Source organism: Lissotriton helveticus, chromosome 1_2, assembly GCF_964261635.1.
Source record: "Lissotriton helveticus chromosome 1_2, aLisHel1.1, whole genome shotgun sequence".
NCBI classification, from domain to species: Eukaryota; Metazoa; Chordata; class Amphibia; order Caudata; family Salamandridae; genus Lissotriton; species Lissotriton helveticus.
Genome location: NC_136058.1, coordinates 160,637,453 through 160,658,547, shown reverse-complemented (window position 1 = coordinate 160,658,547; position 21,095 = coordinate 160,637,453). Strand labels below are relative to the sequence as shown.

Sequence of the window (21,095 nt, the reverse complement as noted above, 5' to 3'; positions counted from 1 at the left end):
ACTGGTAGAGTCTGAAAGCCCAGTTCATATACTAATTCTAAAATCTATAACAGTGTGACTATAGTTTCTATTGCATCGACTCACACCGAGTACATATTAAATTCTTCGTGAATGAATGGCAAAATAATAGAGGATTTAATTCCATCTCATTGTTGCCTAAAGATTACTCTGAAGCTGCAAAGCATATGTTAGCAGAAGACCTGGAGTCGTGGCATTTTACATTTGTAATTACATCTTTGCTTCTACATATTCCCATTAAAAATCCAATCCCTACATATGGACAAAAATAATTATGTTTCAGAAATGTACTATGCAACTGCCTCTGAAAGATAGCCACTTTAGTTAAGTAAGTGTGTGTGTGTGTGTGTGTTTTAATGGAGAAAGCGAAAGGCTGGAGGGCCGCACCAGGGGAGAATGTCTCGTTTACTCAGGTGCCTAAAAACGAAAGTCTAATATCTGCCAGCTGTTAAAAAATAAGGGAGGGAGAGGCGATACCAAGGACAAATTCATAACACATGCTAAGGAGGAGAGGAGTACACAAAATGTACCGGCATAAGCACTAGTTCCCGGCCTCCATTACATAATATCACACTTATTACATACACGAAAACTGGGAAAAGGATGCTCGAACATACAATATGAACATGTTGTTGGGAGTTTGTGAGTGTACGTAGACAATAAGGCTATATTAATTATTCACTGCAAATAAATCCTTAAGGTTTCAGCTTACTCTATATAAGTCGCTATTTACGATCCATGCACGTGTCATTACTATAAATAATAGAAATACATTATTAGGTTACTTTACAGTACCTAAATGAACAATTAGGTTTTAAAACACAGAATAGATAGGCCATTTGATCACTAAACATCCTTTACAGGTAAATACATCACCACAAACCTTACAAACACATATTTAGGCAGCACTATCAACAGTGCTTAATTTGTGTGGTTGCAGATAGTGGGCAATGGTTCTCATTTAGGGACCGGGTACTCATTTTTCATCATCAGATTTTGATAAAAGTAAATGAAAGACAAAGATGGAAGAAAGAACAAGCAAGTGAAAGAAAGTAAAACAATGAGAAATGGAGAAACGAGGGATGAAAATGAACTGTAAGAGCGAGATAAAGAGACAGGAAGTGCAGAGTGGTGGAAGAAAGAGGAATAAGGTGCAACCAAGGCTAGCCATCATTGGTATTCAGCAGCACCTAGGATAAACTTTGGGCACTTGCACTTACTTATATTTTTACTTTAAGCTCCAACTCTGATTAGATATTTCCCTAAATATAAATCAGATTAACATGCTATTAATCACAATGTAAATCGGCATGTGGGTCAATTTCTAAAACATTGAGATAAGAATGGGACATCTATAAAACTAAAATCTCACATTGCGCTCCATTCCGCAATTCTATAGCTAATTGCTGTAAATAACTAAGTAAATAAGATAGGTCACATTTACCCAGTGATACAGGACTGATTTGCTGACTTCATAGGGATGGAAGGCTGAGATGGGTTTGTCTGCATTTGAACTGTAGATCACAACAGATGTTAATGGCGTGTGATTAGTTCACTGAGCCAACTGACTGACATATACACATTCATTGATGTTGCTTATTTATTTGAGTCTGATCTGATTATGTTATGCAATTTGGACCTACCAAAGATCAGTGGATGAACAACTTTGCCTTTTATCCTCCTGACGGTTTGTAAAAGGAGCACTGAATTTTTCAGTGCTTCAAAGTTGTAAGGCAGAGAAAGGAAGCGCTCTATCAAAAGAGATTATTCTTGTATGGAACACACTTTAAAATAGGAGGATTCTGGTTGTTAGACACAAATCATTTGGTTATATATGCTCACAAGGTTCCACCCTCATTAATGAGTACAAGCTGCACCAGAATACATATTTTTAATACATTCTCTTATATCTGTTTGAAGGATTTGCCTGGGCTCAGTTGGAGCACCTTGGATTACCAAATGCCAAGGCCTGTCCCACAGCATCCTTGGTAGGGATTCTCGGTGGACCTAGGGGTGGGCGATATATTCTGTCCCACTGGCGGAGTTTGCAGAGTTTTGGCGACTCTGCATTATACTTTGTAACATTGAGTTCTGACCAAACTCCACTAACTGCCACATGATGAGAGTTTTTTCTGGCACACGGCTCACCAACAGTAAATTGGGGAGCTTAAACGAGAACTGGCGTCCCCTGGTGTGATTTTCAGGAGCTAGGTGGGCACCCAGAGGGATTTTCTCAATGCTTGCAGTTGAGACTGTTCGTGGTGAGAAAGCAGAGTAAACAAGCATTTACAATGCAACAGTTTCGCCTTTGGAAAAGTTAGAGCTATTGGCATTGTAAATGACAACATTTTTATTTATGTGTTGGCTTTGAAAACATAAATAAATGGCAGTCATTTACAAAGCCAATAGCCTAATCTCTCGCAAATGCAACACCTATTGCATTTGCACCCACTCACACACACACACAAAACCAGGTCACAAGCAGGCAACAGAGACACACACAAAAATGGGTCGCAAGCAGGCAACAGAGGCACACACAAAACTGGTGTATTTATTTTTTAAACACCTTTTTGGTATTTACCCATATTTATTTTGTATTTTGAGAATAAATTGAGCCGTAAAATTGTATATTTTTACATTTAGTTTACTAATAAATATGCATTCATACTTTTCTGCCTGGCACGTTTTACAGCCCAGCCAAGTTTCCCCAGGACAATGCGCATTCCAGTTTTTTCTTTGAATCTGGGACTTCTTGTCTTGTTCATACCATTACAAAACCAGGAGTACACGTCCCAGAATTCAAGGGAAAAAACACGTGGACTGGAGAGGGCAATACTCTTGACGTGAGGGTTTACTTTACACCCCAGGTACACTCAGTAAGTTTAGTAGACAAACGATACATCACTATTTCAAAAATATGTTTCCAGATGAAAAATACCCTTCTTCATGCATCTCATTTATGAGATAACTGCACCCAAGCCGAACACGAAGAGATGTTCCATACGCTGGCTTTTTCATTCCTGGCACAAGTTACTATGATGAACAGGTGGGTGTTATATATATTCCCATCAGATAAATATTTTGTCTACATATCTATCTCGGGAGGCCAAATGGTTGATCTACCGCACCGTTTTATCTACTCTAAATTCGTATATATATGCAGATCAAAACAAGTGCATATTTTTAATCGTATGCTACTGTATTTATCCAATTCTACTTTTTTTTATTAGACTATTTTGGCAGGGTTTGAATGATCACAGCATGATTTTGTATTTGAGTGGGTGAAAGACTTCTTGCAGAATGTTAAACAAATGAAAGCAAGTCAAATGAGGAAATCCAAAGTGTAACACGAATCGTCATGTTTTCCAAAATCAGCCATTTTCCAAAAATCAGCACAGTAATAAATTACTCCTATCTAATTTATAAGACCTAAAACATTCAAGGATAGCAAATACCTACAATAGGTACAATTAAATAACACAGGGTGAGAGCAACAGAAGGCACACACTCAGGGTGAGAGCAACAGAAGGCGCACACACGCAGGGTGAGAGCAACAGAAGGCGCACACACGCAGGGTGAGAGCAACAGAAGACACGGGGTGAGAGCAGCAGAAGACACACAGAGGGTGAGAGCAACAGAAGACACGGGGTGAGAGCAGCAGAAGACACGGGGTGAGAGCAGCAGAAGACACACACAGAGGGTGAGAGCAGCAGAAGACACGGGGTGAGAGCAGCACATAGGGCAAGGACAGCAGAAGACACATAGGGCAAGGGAAGCAGAAGATACATAGGGCAAGGGAAGCAGAAGACACATAGGGCAAGGGAAGCAGAAGACACATAGGGCAAGGGAAGCAGAAGACACATAGGTTAATTGCACTAGAAGACACCAAGGGCAGCAGAAGGCACACACGGTAAGGGCAGCAGAAGGCACACACGGTAAGGGCAGCAGAAGACACACACGGTAAGGGCAGCAGAAGACACACACGGTAAGGGCAGCAGAAGACACACACGGTAAGGGCAGCAGAAGACACACACGGTAAGGGCAGCAAAGACACACACGGTAAGGACAGCAAAGACACACACGGTAAGGACAGCAAAGACACACACGGTAAGGACAGCAAAGACAAACAGGGTATGGGCAGCAGAAGGCACAAAGGGCGAAGGCAGCAGAAGACACAGGGTAAATGCAGTAGAATACACAAAGGTTAACGTCGGCAGAAAGGGTAAGGGCTGCAGAAGACACAAAGTAAGGGCACCTGAAAGCCCAGGAGGCAAGGGCAGCTTTGGAGCCAGAAGAGGACAGGCGAATGCTGAAAGGGTAAGGTCAGCAGAATAGGAATTGATAACGACGGAAGATAATTAAGATATAAAAGTGAAAGGAAACATGGAGGAGGCACGCATTATACTAAAAGGAGAATGCACAGTGAGATGGAAGTGTATCCAGACAGGACATAACGCAGGGGGACGAAACGTGCTGTCAGGTCTCCAATTCAAAGAACGCACAAACAACGTCCTGCCTGCCGACCAAGTTTACGGAACACTTTAGTGTCCGGCATAGTTTACACCTTTGAACAAATATAGTCATCAAAACCCGGTTTCAGCACTTCGTTTCCTCAGTTTTCGTACAATTTTCTGTGCAATGAAATGTGGTCGTGTCTCGGTCACCAGCTCCAAGCCTGCAGCCATTTCTGCGGTTCCTGCCCGCGGCGGTGCCAGGCAGAAGCAGCCCTGCTCTGCCCGGGGAGGCCCCACAACAGTGGGTGGGGGTGTCCAAGGGGCCGTGGTGTGCACAGGACAAGGGGAGAGGAGTCAGGGGAGCTTCACCAGCCAAAGGGGTGAACCCTCGGATCTCTACCGCCGGACCCCTGGAGGGGGGCTGGGCCTCGATCACTCACCTCACACCGCGGGACAGTCCCGTCTCCCCGGGGGCAGCGCTGAGGGTGAACAACGGCCAGGCAGGGCCGGGAACCCCAGGCGGAAGGCGCACAAAAGTCCCGTCCTCCGGCCGCCGCTCGGATCCCTCGTCCCTAGCTCCTCGCAGCCCCGGATCGGCGCTCTCCGGTCCAGCAGACGGAGCTCGGTTCTCTCCAGCGGGCCCCACACTCCCTGGGCGGCCAGTCAGAGTCCCGGGACCACCCCGCCTCCTCCTCCTGCAGCCGACGCCGCGGTGCAGTCAAGCGCCGCCCGCTCTCCTCCCCTCCCCCACCCGGCCTGCTGCTGCTGTCTGAGGCGGGAGGAGGGTCCGGACCGGCTCCTCGGGAAAGCTTTTCTTTTTCGCCGAAAATGGCAGGGAGTGGATGGAGCTCCCGGCCGCGGCTGCCCGGGGCGGGGGCCCGGCGGGGATCAGTGGTGCACCTGAAGGGAGAGGGCACCGGGTAGGGTGACCAGCATGTTAAAGCCAAAATCCGGGACATTTCCCAAAAATACAAGGACTACAATTTTACTTGCGCACAGAATTGCTCCTTAGCAGAGAAATACAGAAGTAAAAACGTACATAAAATGCTTTTTTTTTTTTTAAAGCCAGTAGCATGCCTGTTAATTAAATTGACTTATAACAGCAGCTAACAGATACTTCCCACCGTTTCCAGCTGACCCTCTAAAAACTGGGACATGAGCTTCATTTATTGAAATTTGCCGGGACAGCTTTGCCTACAAGTCAGGTCCCGGGCCGGCAGCCAATCACAGCGCGGCCTGGGACAAAGGGGCGGGGCTTAAAAAAAGCCGGAGAAACGCCCCCGAATCGCGTTTTCCCCGAGAAAGCGTGATTGACAGCCTCTGTCTCCCAATGGCTAGCCTCCATTTATGGAGCTAGCCAATGAGAGACAGAGGCGGGTCATCGATCCGACATAGAACTCAAGAGGTTTTTTAGCGCATGCGCACTACGTGCGCACTTGCAGGCAAAACCTAAAAATCTACTTGAGCGGCAGCAAAAAAGCAGCACCCTCTGGTGCACCACATGATGCCGTTTGCACTAATTGTGCAGTAAGGAATAAGCTCCTGGCGCTGAAGCTCAGCATGAGCAGCACAACATTCCAATTTCCAACCATTCGCAGAACTCTGCGGACTCTGGCGAAGTTTTCAAGTAACTCTGCGGAATTCCAAAGAGTGATACTATGAGAGTTCTGACCACCCCTAGTTTGAACCCTGATGTCCCCATCCTTCCATAAGCCTCCCTAGAAGTGCAATTCCTGCCTACTCGAATGGTTTAAATAAATTTAGAATTTTTAATCCCACTCGACTTTCGGAGTCACTGACCAATATAAACTAGCTCCCCAAGCTGATGAGCAGTGGCCTAACACAAAATGAAGCCCTCACTTCTTAAAATACTGTCGAGGGCCACGCAGTTCCTGCCATGGGCACTGCCCAGCTCCCAGCACTGAGCTTTGATCCAGACCTGACAACCATGAAAACACGGGCTGAGTGAGTGCCCACATCATGGGACCCACATTATGCCCTTGATAGTGAGTACACCTGCCCAAAGCCCTCTCCCCAGACTCATGCCTCCACCATCACCCCCCAGAAAAGACACGTTTTATTCTCCCACCAATAGGAAAGCAAAGAAATTCAGGGCCAAGCTAGCAAATAAAGTGACTCCACAAACATAGCTATCACGGCAGAAGATCATGTATCAAAATATGTCAGAAAAAGGCACTTAATCAGCAGAGAAATCTCCTAGTCTGCCATATTCACATGATGAAGTGGAAGACCTGCGTTCTGACCTCCATTTTCAGAGCCGCTTGGAAGGAAGTCATTACTCTCTCCTCTGGCAGAGGATGGGCCACCTATGCAAGCACAGCAGCACCGTGGAGGATTCTGGGGAGTCTCCACTCTTGCAGTTGAGGGGGATCATAGTAAACCTCAGAAAGGGTGAAATACCTCTCGGCTTCACTGTGAGCATTGCAAACAAAGACATCCTAATGGAGGTTTCACTGCTTTGTTCACAACAGCAAAGAGGAACCCTTCGGTAAAATGTCCATTTCATTTCCTCTGAAATGCTCTCAAAAGGATTTCTAGTCCTCAAAGTTTATTAATAACTGCGAAAAACAAACCACATACATGTTCAATTTGTTATTTTTTCAAATCAAGTCGAGTATAGGAATTGTTCCATACGTTTTTCCATGGTCAATTTGAGAGAGACACAAGCAAAATAACTGGTCTGATAAATGGCATAAGCAATCCTTTAAATGACTAAGATTTTCTCAGTGCTCAGACTGAATCTAAACTTATATTACATAAAACATTTTGAGCATAAATAAAAAAAACACAGAAAATCAATCCCAGCACCCAAAACAACAAATGATATGAGCCATTACATTCAAGTGTACAACAGAAACAGACACCATGGAACAGCTGTCAGACGGCGCATGATCTGTGAGTGGGACATAGTTCGGCATTGTTTTATTGCGGGCACCCATATATATAAGAGACTAAGGGCCAGATGTAGGTAAAAGCAGTTTAGCGAGTCTTTAATAGCGATTTTTAAGGAATCGCTATTAAGTTCTCGCAAAATGCTATGTAGGAATCTCAATAATTTTTGCGATTCCTACACATTCCTTATTTGTGACTCACAAATTGCGAGTCGCAAATAAGGAATGGCTTCCTATTCATTCCTATGGGCCATGAGGCCCATAGGAATGAAGGGGAATTGCGTGCTGAATTTCAAGGGTGCAAGGGTCCTAAAAGGACACCCTGTTGCACCCCTGAATTGGGCATGTGTGCCACATGGCACTTTGAAAAAAAGCAGAAAAGTGCTTTATGAAAGGAAATCGCAACTTACCACCAACTTGAAGTTGGTGGTAATTTGTGATTCCTTAAGGCATTATCGCAATTTGCGATGCCTACTAGCATAGCATTTATGGAATCGCAAATTGCAGATTCTCTAAATGCTTGCGCAAAATGAGGAATCACAATTTTTGCAATTCCTTATTTTGCAAGTAGGTATTTGCCTACCTACATAGCACACAGCTAAATTGCAATCGCAAATGCTGATATTCTGCGAATTTCAGCGTTTATGATCGCTATTTCGCTTGCTACATCTGGCCCATATGGTCTATACCACTGAAAGCATACTCTGCAACCATCCGGGTACGTTTTGCGTAATCCAACCAGAAACCAATACAACAAGCAAACCACACTAGAGCTACAGGCAAGCTAGAGCAGCTGCTAGACCTAAGTTGGCCCTTTGTACCCCTGCCACTTCACTTCCTATCTCTGGTCTCAGGTGTAATGAACTCAGCCTCAGAAGCAGAAAGTAATCGGGATTCTTGCCTTTCTACTAGCATCTCAGCTGCAACCAGGCTTCTGTTGAAAGGCATAGCATGGAATAGCGGCTCAACCCTGTGAGGTCCACCGAGCAACATACTGGACAGGGAGACCAAAGGCTATAGGCAAATCAACTAACATATGAAACTAAAACCAAGCCGAGTGAGCACACACTGCAGGGACTATCACATGGGAAAATGGAAAATGAGACAGAGCTGGGAGGGGAGCATGCCACAGATCTGCACAGGTAAAGGCACACAACACCAAAAACAACTATATAAATTAATAAACAGAATTGAATGGAATAGGTACAGTACACATGCATGGGGGCACTGGGAATACACTGCAGGGCAGAATGGAGTTGCAAAACCATGCACTGGTTAAGCAAAGAGGTCTGTGCTTTGACAATTTTGCATTTAAACATTTTATCACAGGAGCTCAGGCGCACCAGAAGCACTGAAGTAAACCTCTTTTCAGGCACCTGCATGCAATCGATCAGGCATAATCCGATCACTCTCAGTGCAAAATAGACAGCCAATAAAGGAAATGGTCTGGCGTAAAACCCCTTGCTGTATGCTGTGGTGGGCAGAAGCAAAATGTGAATAGCCCCCGCACTCTGCCCCACTCCCACATGTATGCCACATTTGCCATACTGTATTCCTTATCAGGACAAGAAAAAAGCCAACGTACACGTTCGTCTTGTGGTGGTCATTTGTTGGCCGCAGTTTATTAGGAATACAAGGAAACCTGTATTCTTGCATACTTTGCATGCTATGTCCTGACAAACTTCCTTGTTATTGTCTCTTGGCCCTTCTAGGTCATTTTCTTTGGTAGGTTGGTTTTGCGCTCACTTTGCACGGGGAGGGAGTAGCTTTTGTCCCGGAGTTAGGCCACCTCGCTACCTTGTCCGACTCTTGTTGTGCCCTGCCTTCCGGCGGGGGCTGGGCTGCGAGCGCCGTCTCCGTTTGCTACCCCCAGTCTTTGGTTGGCCAACTTCCCAGCCGTGAGGCATCCCAGAGTGAGTGGTCCTACACACCTGTCCTTAGGCCAACTCACCCAGCCGTGAGGCATCTGAAGGTGAGTGGACCTATTCTGGCACACCACCCTCCGGTGTGCCTCCGTACCAACCGTTATCAGCGTAGTTCTCCGCCACGCCGTATGGGAGGCTTCCGTCTCCCTGCGGCTCCCCCCAACTACGTCCTGTTCTTCCTTATTTGCACCCTGCCAAGCCCTTCGCTCCCCACAGGTTGGCCCGACTTGAGCCTCCACTCTCTCTATCTTTCGTGAGGCTGCCTCCTTCTGTTTTTCTCCCTCAGTGCCCCCTCCTCGAGACTTCCTGAGGGGCCTGCAGGAGCCTCACCTCAACCTTTCCTGTGTTGGTGGGCCACCCTTGGCTCCTTCCGTGCGCCCCTGCCATGTGTCATCCCAATGACCTGTTTGGTAGGAGGCTTCCCTCTACTTTTAGTAATTCCTTCCTCTCCTACACGTTTTGCATTCCTTCCGCCTTTATCCTGCGGGGGGTCCTGCGCCACTCTGGGCCTCTTGTCCTTTATCTATCCCCCCTTTGCCTTGTCATCATGCCCCCCCCCCCGGATTGGGGGTGGGTGGGTCACGCTCCCGCCCTGGGGTGCCCCCCCCCCCTTCCGGCATAAAAGCCGTTTGTCACTGTTTAACCGCCTGGCTAACTCTTTGGTAGCACTTTGCTTTACGCCCTTTGTAGTACTCTGTCGCTGTGTCATAGACTGTAAGGTGGCAGTTATACATACCGCAGGCCTGGCTTCCCTGCCCCCATTCACCTCGGTCCGTCACTGACTCGCTATCCTAAAATTGCGGTCTCCTTCTCGCATCCGTGTCGTTGTGTCCACCACACAATGTGAATGGCACATGTAGAGAGCAATACATTAGGAGGGCTGATGGGAAGAGAGAAAAGAGAGAGAGCGGAGAAAGAAAGGGGTTTTGCCATACAAATTATTTGGAGAACACAAGCTTAGATAGACAGCTAAAACAGTCTCTATGCCAGACTTAAAAATATGGAGGGCAGATAGAATAATGAAAGAGGTAGGAAAGGCTGAGGGTGAACGTGCTCTTAGGCAAGGAGGGTTAGTTAAGCGGACAACGACATTACTGTGAATTTCATATAGAAAGTAGGAAGAAAACATTATTTGCAACATTATGCGCTCTTTGGCAGTGTGACATCTATTTTGGGCTTAGTTTCTGGGTGATCAGTGATGCAATTGAATTGTTTTCATTTCATATAAAAAAGGAACGTGCCTTATAAGGCAAGACTTCTTAACTTTCCGCACCTGTAATAACATTTGCTGCACAATGTTGAATATACTGTGACATCAAAGCATAATAGTGCAATGATTATAGATCGCTTCTCTTATTATATTTATGATTATTTTTTGAGTGACCAATGCCACCATTTAACATAGTTTTAAGCTCTTCGTCGGCTGGTGGATCTCAGAGCCGTGTTGTATTTCTGGAGGACAGCAATACTTCTATAATACATCTCAGGAATGTTTGAAGGCTTTGACCATCCTTGGAAGACCATTCCATTACCCATCTACACAGAGCTCTGAACGACTTGTACCAAACGTCACTGTTGTCAGTTTAGAATTAATTCCTGTAAATTTCAGAGATCTGGTGTTCCTGTGACCACAGTGTTCTTGGAGAGATTTGTGCCACTGCCCAACCACACTCTCTCAATTCCCTGGATGTCATCATCTTACATAACTGAGCTACGATGATTCATCTGACCGCTTCTTTTTCTTACTGACTTTTCCAGTGCCTCCCCCTTTCGAATGTTATATTTTCTGCCAAATATGTATTATTCTCCTTCAAGTATTGTTATTTTGCTGTTAAATCACTGTTTTGTACCATTTCATAATGTATGTATCACTACTTCCCCATGCACTAATTCTGTAATTCTGCTATACTGCTTTCTAGCCCGTGATACACATTTTACTAATGGTTGTTACAAGTGCCAGCTCCTTGAACAACTTGAATTCCTTGCATTATACTTCCTCCACTCTTCTGCTTGTATCTCGAAATTGATTTATTTTTAACCTCTGGTATACCGTTTAATGTCCTATTCTGCTATCTTGCTGTGTATCAATTCCATCTTTTAGTTGCAAAGTACTCTAATAAACTTTGTCCATGTGCATGCTTTATAAAATGACACAAATAAGTACAACAGTGAATACATAAAAATACTAACTAAATAAATATAGTGGACTGTGAAATGAGATCAGAGCTCCCCCCTGACCACAACTGCAGGAAAAGGGACTATCACTTAATCCCCCTGCACATTTGTTTCCTTTAATATCTGATAAAACTGGTAGTGCTTGGAAACAGGATGAGAAACAAAATTGAGCACTATATGACAAACAGGACATATGCAGTCGTATTAGCTGTTTTGTTGGAATCCACATTGTGCACACAGCATAGATGTGTGCACTCAGTGTTTTACATTCGGGGCTGCAGAAGTACGGTCATTATGGATTAATACGGTCTTAATCCATTGTAATGAAGTCTTGCAGTACAATGTGCGGTGGCCACTGTAGCGTGTTACGGTCCTTGCTTGGGTGGGTCACATAAGCAGCTCTTCTGTAGTTGAACAGAATGGCTTCATTTGTGGAGGCAGCAGTTACTATGACACGCACAGCTCTAGGTCCCGATTTATGCCCTTATATAGGAACAATTTCCCACTGCCCTTATTTAGGCATTGTTCATGCTAACCAAATACAGACAAGGTCAACTACATCCGTTCATCTATGTCACAATGAGTTCTTGGAAAACCAGACTCTTAAGCCTTTAGGTCTTCCCCTTGCTTGGATATTGATTTCTCCAAGAACTCATTTTAAAGATAGTTCAGTGAAGTAAGCAGAACCCACTCCCTGGCAGAGCAACTGCAATGATCACTTACTAATATAGGATATTTTGGACATATACAGAACTGATATGAAGAAGATTTCAGTTTATTTCAGTTTCTTCTTGGAGCTTAACTGTAGATTCTAAAGGTTTACATTGGTGTTTTTGTTTATCTTTTTGACTTGTTATTGTGTTTTTTCCCTGCAAGACATATGCTGTCAAATGTCTAAAAACCTGTACTCTGCATTTTTATCCAATCACAGCTAATCAGCTGAAATTACCAGGATCTCCCTTTCATCCTTTGGAACTCAACGGCATGAGTACCACTGAACTGAGTAATAGGACCATGCCATTCACGCTGCTAAACAACGGCATGACTTCAGGGAGGATATAAAACAAGGAAGATACCGCAACTGCATCAAATCTTCCAACGAAGAACATTTTCAAGTTTAGCAGTTAAGATAAACTCCAACTAAGCTCATTAGAAACACTCTCTTCTAAAGGCAATGTATAAGAAAATATGTGTTTTATGTTAGGAAGTAGCAATTGCTAACAGCCCAACATCGAAATGCTCCTCTTGGCCCTCACAAGCCATTCTCATCTGCACTCAATGAGTAAAGGCAGAAAGGCCAAACACCTCTTCTCCTCTCCCAAGTTTTATTTGAGGTTTTTGCTAACTGGAAAATGGCAACCAGAAGATGTGGCCACGACCCTCACTGACAACATACAGTTGTTTTTTTAAGTATTGAAAAATCATTTATTTAAAAAAAAAAAGACATCAATACATAGACTTACAAAACCTAGACTTCACATTAATATCTCAAAGCAAAAATGTCAACCTGCATCTAATCTCGCTCTGAAGTAATGAATTGTACATGCTAAATCCAAGGAAACTGAATCTGGCTGGAGACAGGAATGAATTACATCTCAAGACAGAGGTATAGTTATGCAAGATTAACATTTTAGCATTCTATATTTTGTAGCATATGTTTTTACAGTCTGTGTTTTTACAAGAAACGGAATTTATAACCCATGTTGCATGCTTTTTCCATGGAGATACCGTCCTCTACATTATCCTTTTTGGACCACTTGTTTAAGTTTTGTGGGTTTATGAAAGACGGGTTCAACTAAATTCAGTCGCCACATTTGGATTTCCGAGATTGGAGTACTTTTGAAATAATAATAAAAGCTAACAAGTGAAAAAAAACGGCACGATTAAGTGAAACAAACAGCATTCGTGGGCCTTAGAATTAAGTTCTTGATTGCAAGTAGACCTTAGTGTAAATATTTCCAGGAGGATGGATAGATGTGTCTTGGAATGGGAGTGAAGGTTGAAATTGCTACCCCCTGGACGGTGCTTGCAACACCTGTGACAACTTGAAATCTCTGTGGTTTTACCAATCTGACTACTCGTCTTGTAGAAGTATTCTGTGTCTGATATCAGTGACTATTGACTAACAAGCTACTGCCTTGAGAATGCGATAAAGATTTCTTAGGAAATTAAAGGTCTGTTCTGGCTGCCCAAGGCAATATGAAGTCACTTCCTGTGATGTCATGGTGGGGTTAGGTTAATGGTGTGATGCTGCTTAGCTGAACCAATGATACCAGTGATATAATGAAACTAAAACAGGAAAGATTTGGAGGAGGCGGGCATTAAGTAAAGCTTAGCGTCAATCTGGTTTCACGATAGACCAGTCCTGGCAGCTTTGTACATTCTTTGTACAGTCTAATATGGTTTCCTTTAAGCCAGACAGTGGTCAAAGTGAATAGAAAAATATGGGAATTGTGATCCTGAGTACAATAGGGATGCGGTCAGCGAATGTGGGGCTTAAAAAAAAGAACAAAATATTCTGAAACTATTTTGTTCACCTTTCACCTACAATTAACTGCATATAATATGTAATGCATACACCCTAAATGAAGAATAAATGCAAGCTAAAGTAATCTTAGAGAAATCTCAGTTTGTTAACACAATCACTTCAGATATCTGTGTGTATAACCAGGGTGGTCACTTGTTTGAATCCAGGTTGGTGCACTTGGGAATTAGAGAAATCTTCATACATAGTACTGTGAGGTCCTTGTGACAGAAAAAAAGAGGTCTTACACATAATATAAGTTTAGCTGCTACATTTTTTAGAGAGTGGTAATGCACACAGTATAAAGTTGTACATATTATGATAAGTTGCCACTAAAAGCGCAAAAGAATTCTGAGTTTAAGTGCTTACATTATTTTCAAAAGTTATATATGTAGTAACAGACAATAAGACCGTACAAGGTGTAAAACAGCTTTATAGGTGCATTCCAGAACTGATTACACCCTTACATTACCATTCAAGATAACTGTCACCATGACTCTTCAAATGACACCATCAATAAAAGCCTCGAGTGGCTCCCTAGCAGCCTTTAGGTTTGCTGATGAATCAATTGCACAAATTTGCCTTTCTTTCAGGTAGGACATATGCTGGAGAGATAACTTGTTTCTTCTCTGAGGGTCTATTCATTTTCTCCCTCTGCAGTACAGGAGCACCTCTCCTTCCATATCAGGTGAAGGCAACTCAATGTTGGCATTAGCCATTCAGAAACGTTCTTGTTTAAAAATAATAGTAGGGTACCTGCTTTTGTAAAGTAAAAAAAAAGCTGGGGAATTTCTTTCTCCATAGATTCCACTCAGATCAACATCTGATACAAGCAAAATCACTCGGGGAGGTAATGATTCTCTGGCCACATCTGTGTGTGACCTAGAGGCCATGAGTCTATTTAAGAAGACTAACAAACCTTTCATGCAACTGAGGCCTGCGTTGCATTAGTAATAGTAACCCCTGTTGTTCACAGTGTCTAGAAATGGTAAAATCTATGCTTCATAAACAAGGTTGCTGGAATAGCTCCACTACTACTGGAACAACAAAAAACAACAAAATAAAAACCTGCAAAATACCTATTGTGTTTTCTGTTAGCTGTTTGTTTGGTAAAAGCTCAATTTTGCACATCGAGCCTTTGGACAATGTTTGCAGATTCCACAGGATCTGGAGATTTAATGTCCTGAAAAGGTCAGTAAGAGTGGTGCAGAGTCAGCCAGTCATGTGTGAGGAAATGCTCATTAAAGTGGACGAGTGGGATGCCAGCCCTTGTATATATAGCTCTTGTTTTCATAGATCAGACCGCCATTGGATTTCGTTCCTCTGTGGCTCGCTGAATTTCCCGCCATCCACTCCTTGCTGCGACTCTTCAAAATGGTGACAAGTTGGCTTCAGGCAGAAATATTTGATAAACTCTTGGCACAAACTCTGAAGCCAAACTTTACCAGATCTATGGCAAGAAAAGCTAAGTTATAGGTCACATTTGCATTCTTGCCAAAGTGTTGATGGCCGTGTTTTGTGTTCCTGTGTAGAACCAATTGGCCTGTGGAGAACTAAACCGCAATTGATGCTACACTTAACGCCTTCTTCATTAATGCTTCCATGAGAGAACCCCGCTGCTTTGAAAGGCCTTTAGCTCAGTTTCTGAGGCGTGGCTATCTCACAAGGGCAGAAACTTTAAAGTGGCACACACATAACCATGGAATAAGGATTGCATATGGTCTTGTGAATAGGCAGGCCTAGGAGAACCTCGTGAAAGCTCTGGCCGGAGCCCTGCTGCTGGCTTCAGGGTCCCCTGTGTCCTCCTGTCAGGTGACTTCTAATAAACTCTGGCGATAAAGACGACTCCAGGAAACTCCGGGATCCGTCATCACGTAATTGCGTTGAGTCACTACATCGCGTCTGCTTATTGGAACATGGTTGGCACAGTAGCAGGCTTCCGCCTAAGCCGGACACGGAAGAGCCATTGCGTCATGTTATGTTATGTTATGTTATGTTATGTTATTTATTATTTGTTAAGCGCGCATACGCCCTGGGGCTTCTTGGCGCTGGTGAGAGAATCAAACACAACAGTGCATAAAAGAAATACAATTACTTTTTACAGTAGGCCTGGGAAAAAAGAAAAGTTTTAAATGCCTTCCTAAAAGCAAGGAGATCCTTGCTATGTCGCAGGGTCAAGGGAAGGGCATTCCACAATGAGGAGGCTAAGAATTGAAAGCTGCTGCCCCCTTGACGTTTCCTTTTGAAACGAGGGACCTCGAGTAGATCTTTGTGGATTGATCTCAAACTGCGCGAAGGTGTATATTTGCGCAGTAGTGATCTAAGGAACATAGGGCCCTTACCCTCCAGAGCCTTGAACACAATGCAACCCACCTTGAAGGTGGCTCTCTGTTCCACAGGCAGCCAGTGCAAGGTCTCTAGTCCATGTCTAATCGATTCCCACTTAGGTACTTTGCAGATAAGTCTCGCAGCTTGATTTTGCAAGTACTGCAATCTTTTAAGTTGACCAATAGGCGCCCCCAAATAGAGGCCATTGGAGAAATCGATATGGGACAGGACTAGAGCACTGACTGTCTGAATTAAAGCCAAGCCTGTAAGAAGATGTGCTATTTTTCTGATCTTCCTCAATTGAAAAAACCCCGAGGAGACCACAGTTCCGACTTGGCTCACCAAGGTAAGATCCTCACTAAGAGTCACTCCCAAGCTTTTCACTGTACGGGATTTTTTTGGAGGCGAGCCCATGTCCGATGGCCAGAAGCTAGGACTCCAACTAATCTCACTCTTCCCAGGTAGAATGAGCTCCGTTTTTCCCGGATTTAACTTAAGGTGGTTTAGGGACATCCACCTCTGAATAAAAGACATGGTGGCTCGAAATTCCTCGGCAGCATTGTGGGAGTTTAACACAAAAACCAACTGCAGGTCGTCTGCATAGTTATAGACCTCGACCTTGAACTCTCGTAAGGAAAATAACAGTGGGCGCATGTATAAATTAAATAATAAAGGGGACAAGGAAGATCCTTGAGGAACCCCACAGAAGGAGAATTTTTTAGGGGCTGTGAAGGAGCCTAGTCGGACCGATTGAGTGCGTCCAGAAACAAAAGACTTGAGCCAGGCCAAGGCCGAGTCTCGAAGACCGGCCTGTTCGACACGGTTGACCAAGATGGTATAGTCAACCGTGTCGAACGTCATATGCTGCAGCATTTCCTGGTCTGTGTTCAGAAAAGGCGTGTCAAGGTGTCTTTTGGCAGAACAAAGAACACACACGTGTACCTTCTCTTCTGATGGGTTTACAGGCGCAGGGTGGGGATGGCTGTGCATGCAGCGTTTCTTGAATGTAATAGAAATGCCATGCTGCTGTCTCTACCCCAGTGACCTGGACCACATGGCCTGACCCAGCTGGTAGACTCCGGATACCGGTTCAATGAGGGGTATTTTTCTTGTTGCTAGGTGAAATAGACTGAGGTGGCGCCTGAGGAAGAGCTGTTTGACCTGCAGCAAGATGCTCGCTTTCAAGTATCTGAAAATGCACTGAAAAGAACTCCATTATCAGAACAGACTCGGTTTCATCTCCTGGCAAGCTTTGCGGGGCCTATAACTTACTTAATGCCAACACGTGTGTTCCCGAGTCAAGTCAAAAATTCTTTCTTTGGCTGAAAGCCATAAAAGATAGCACATCACAGATAACATTTATGGATAATACAGAACAAAAATAAAGATAAAACTATACAATATAATATGAGTCACATGAGAAAAATCAACGTCCCATCAGTAATGGGACAGCAGAGATGTTTTATGATGGTGTGAACAGGGATCTTAAGTGCTTCGTGCAGCTTTCCACTGTATAGGCACTTTAAACTGTACAACATTGGTCACACTGCTCGTTCTCCTGGGAAACCTTCTGCAGTAGACAGCCATGAGAGGTGGGCAGGTTGAATAAATTAACAGGTAGAGCCAAGCCAAAACCAAGCATCTAGATTAGATTTTAGAGCCGAGCTCTGATTATGTTTGCTATGTAATTTATACAACAAATATTACGTAGAATAGGATAGTCTCCTCAGAATTCAAAAAGTTGATTTCTTATGCGGAAGCTTTGACATTAATATGTCACCTCATAGCACTGAATTCAGAAACACTTTATTAAAATTGATCGTTTTTAAATATGAACCATCAGTGGACTAAGTGGCAAGACAATGATCTAAACCCTGTACTGGCCCATATTATTATAGAGCAACATTATAGTCTATTAAATCAAAACAAAAGGTTTTCTTACAACTGGTATACTGAACTCACATTTTTTAAAGCGTTTTCACACACAATAATAAAGAAAAAAGAGTTTTGGTGAAATACAATATTTGCCTAAGATCAAACTATTTAAGCGGGTAGCCGTGATTTAATCAGGTTTTCTGTTTTTACTTCATACAAGTCAGAGAGAAATGGGAATTGATTTGTCTTGCCTCTTGTTAAGACTTTGTTTTGACATCTTTGTGCATTTTCAGCAGTTTTCACACAGCCGAACACAGCCTGGGTACATGAAATGATTCGCCCAGAATGACAGGAAATTGAGCTTGTGCCAAGTATCGAACCTGGTTTCACAGTTCCTAAGTCAATAGCTCTGGCCATTATGCCACATCCCAGGTACAGGGAAGGAGGCAGGCAGAAGCCACATGAAAGCTTGGCTCGTAATGGGCTCGAGCTTCAACAGGCCCTCGAGCTGAGCCAGGCTTCAGGCTCGAGCTTGGCTTGAGCTTTTAATGGCTCGCCCTCCTCAAGCAACCATGCTTGCCTTTAGGGTGATCTCTGGGGCATTCCTAAACTGGCCAGCACACAGCACATGTGTGTCTAAACCCATATCCACGCTGACAGTGTAGTGCTGCTCTCGTTCCCATTATCTATATGGAGCATTAATTTGAGGAAAATAGCTACATTTATTGACACCTAGACCCCTCCTTTCATCCTTTTGGGTCTGTTAAAATGCTCCTCCACTGGAACCTACGCCCGAGCATCCTTGCTTCAACTTGGACTGCCCGATACAGGGGGGTTTGGAATGGACATGGTACCCTCTACCAGGGGGAAGGATAAATGTAGGATTATGGGCCTGGATATCTCCTTTCACAAACCGCAGCAGAAGTGTGAAGTCTTGTGATACCAGGGCCACTGGGGGGCACCCACCAGAAAGCTATTGAGGTGTGTATCTGGTTTGTTATTGCAGGTTTTGCAAAAGTAAACCTATTTGTTACCCTTTTTAAAACAAATACACACCATCCTAAAAGAACCAATAAGGGCAGTGGACATATTAAATGACTGTTGCATGGACACCCCAGACTCAGACAGATGCTCTGCACACGTCTGTGAAGAATATCTTACACGTCACTTTTTCCTTTTTTAGACCCCACCCTCGGGTGAGTCATCAGTTTGCAATACACTCAGCATGTAACTTCACCCCCACATGATGCAAACAACAACCAGCCCCTTTCACCTACGTGTGACTAACATTGAGTCAGGACAACCTGCACAGATACAAAAAAGTCATGCTTTTTCAAAAACATTTTTTAAAGTGACACATTTTTCAAACATTCAAGGTACCCAAATGACAAAGACTATAAACCAGTGACTTGTTACTTGCAGTAGCATAAATCCTTGGTACTTTCAGTACACTCTTAAACACCCTAAAACGCAACAACAGACCCAGATTAACAATCCTCATTAAAGAACAGGAAGTAACCTCAGCTTTGTGGCCTCCTGCGGCTTCCAAAAACTCTTTTGTGACACTGCATAAGCCACTTAATGGATCCATGTCATATTTTTGTATTCTGAACAAAACCTTGAGGCAAATCATTGAATCACCTTGTTTTTGTAAGGTATAAATCGACCGTGTCCTTCTTCAGTTTGTTTATTTTCACTTATCTATTTTATTCCTATTTTCCATTTGTGTGGTTACTCTGTACACGGGTGAGTCCAGCCCCTCACCCACCCCTCTGCCCCAACTCAGCGAGTTAAGAGACTCACTTTGGGAGCCTCCTTACCCTCTATACTTCCTTAGCTCTGGATTTTATTGTGTGTAGCAATTACTCCACATGACTTTGAGCCACTATAATGAATGCCACAGACTCCTGCTTCTAGGCCCTTCATATATAATATTAGGCCCGGGTGGAGGTTTTAATTCTGCCAGTGGAGTCGGCAGAATTTTAGTAATTTCGCATTACTCTTGTAACGTAGAATTACTTCATGTATTAAATTCCGCCGCCCTGGTGGGGGAATGAAAGTATGCAGTGCTTTCTAAACTTTAGAAACCACTGCATACTTCTCGGCACCCTTCAATCCTCTGCAGAATGGAACTTGTAATCACTGCAGAGTATTGTAAGGGCGCCGAGTGATATATGCAGTGGGTTCTAAACTTTAGAAACCACTGCATACTCTTCGGTATGTGCGGCTGCTCTGTTTTCATCCTGAAAAATGCCCCCTTGCATCCATTTTTGGACACCAGGGTGTATTTAGTACTTCGAAAATAGCATCAAATGACTACTTCATCACACAGCGTAATTCAGTGGAATTTTAGTAAATTTCCACGTGATTCCGCTGATTGAAACAACACCAATTCCGCCCACTCCTAGATAATACACCGTGGTGTACAGAACTTCGGGACAACTGTTCCCACACAATAGTCCCACTGTAGACATCACCCTTCCACACTCTTATGACAGAAGGGGCCAGGCTTCTATAGGCTTCCTTACAGGTGGTGGACACGCTGCCCACCAGTGAACTCAAGGGAAGCTGCAAGAGTCAAAATATGGAATTTAATGTCTCTTCAGAACTGTAGAAAAAACATTATTAAGATTATAAAGGCAGTCTCTTCAATAATGACAGACAATAAGATTTTATAAAAATAATAAAAAAATGTTTACTAACTTTTTATTTAAGACTTTGCTATTAATTGTAATTTTTGACACTAACGTTCAATTGTGTCCTTGACTGCGTAATATCCTACAAAGCGGTACATGTTGGCGAGTCATTGAAACCTTAAGACAGATGAGTGACTGGCTCAGCTCGAGGTCTTCTGGGAACCTCTAGGTCTTGAAATTAGCAAAGC

The 21,095-nt window shown here is 43.6% G+C and overlaps 1 protein-coding gene across 1 annotated transcript in view; it reads right to left on the bottom strand.

Moving 5' to 3' along the window:
* Nucleotides 1-21,095, bottom strand: part of LRP8 (LDL receptor related protein 8) — a 1,087,241-nt gene that overhangs the window by 887,437 nt on the left and 178,709 nt on the right. The window lies entirely within an intron of this gene.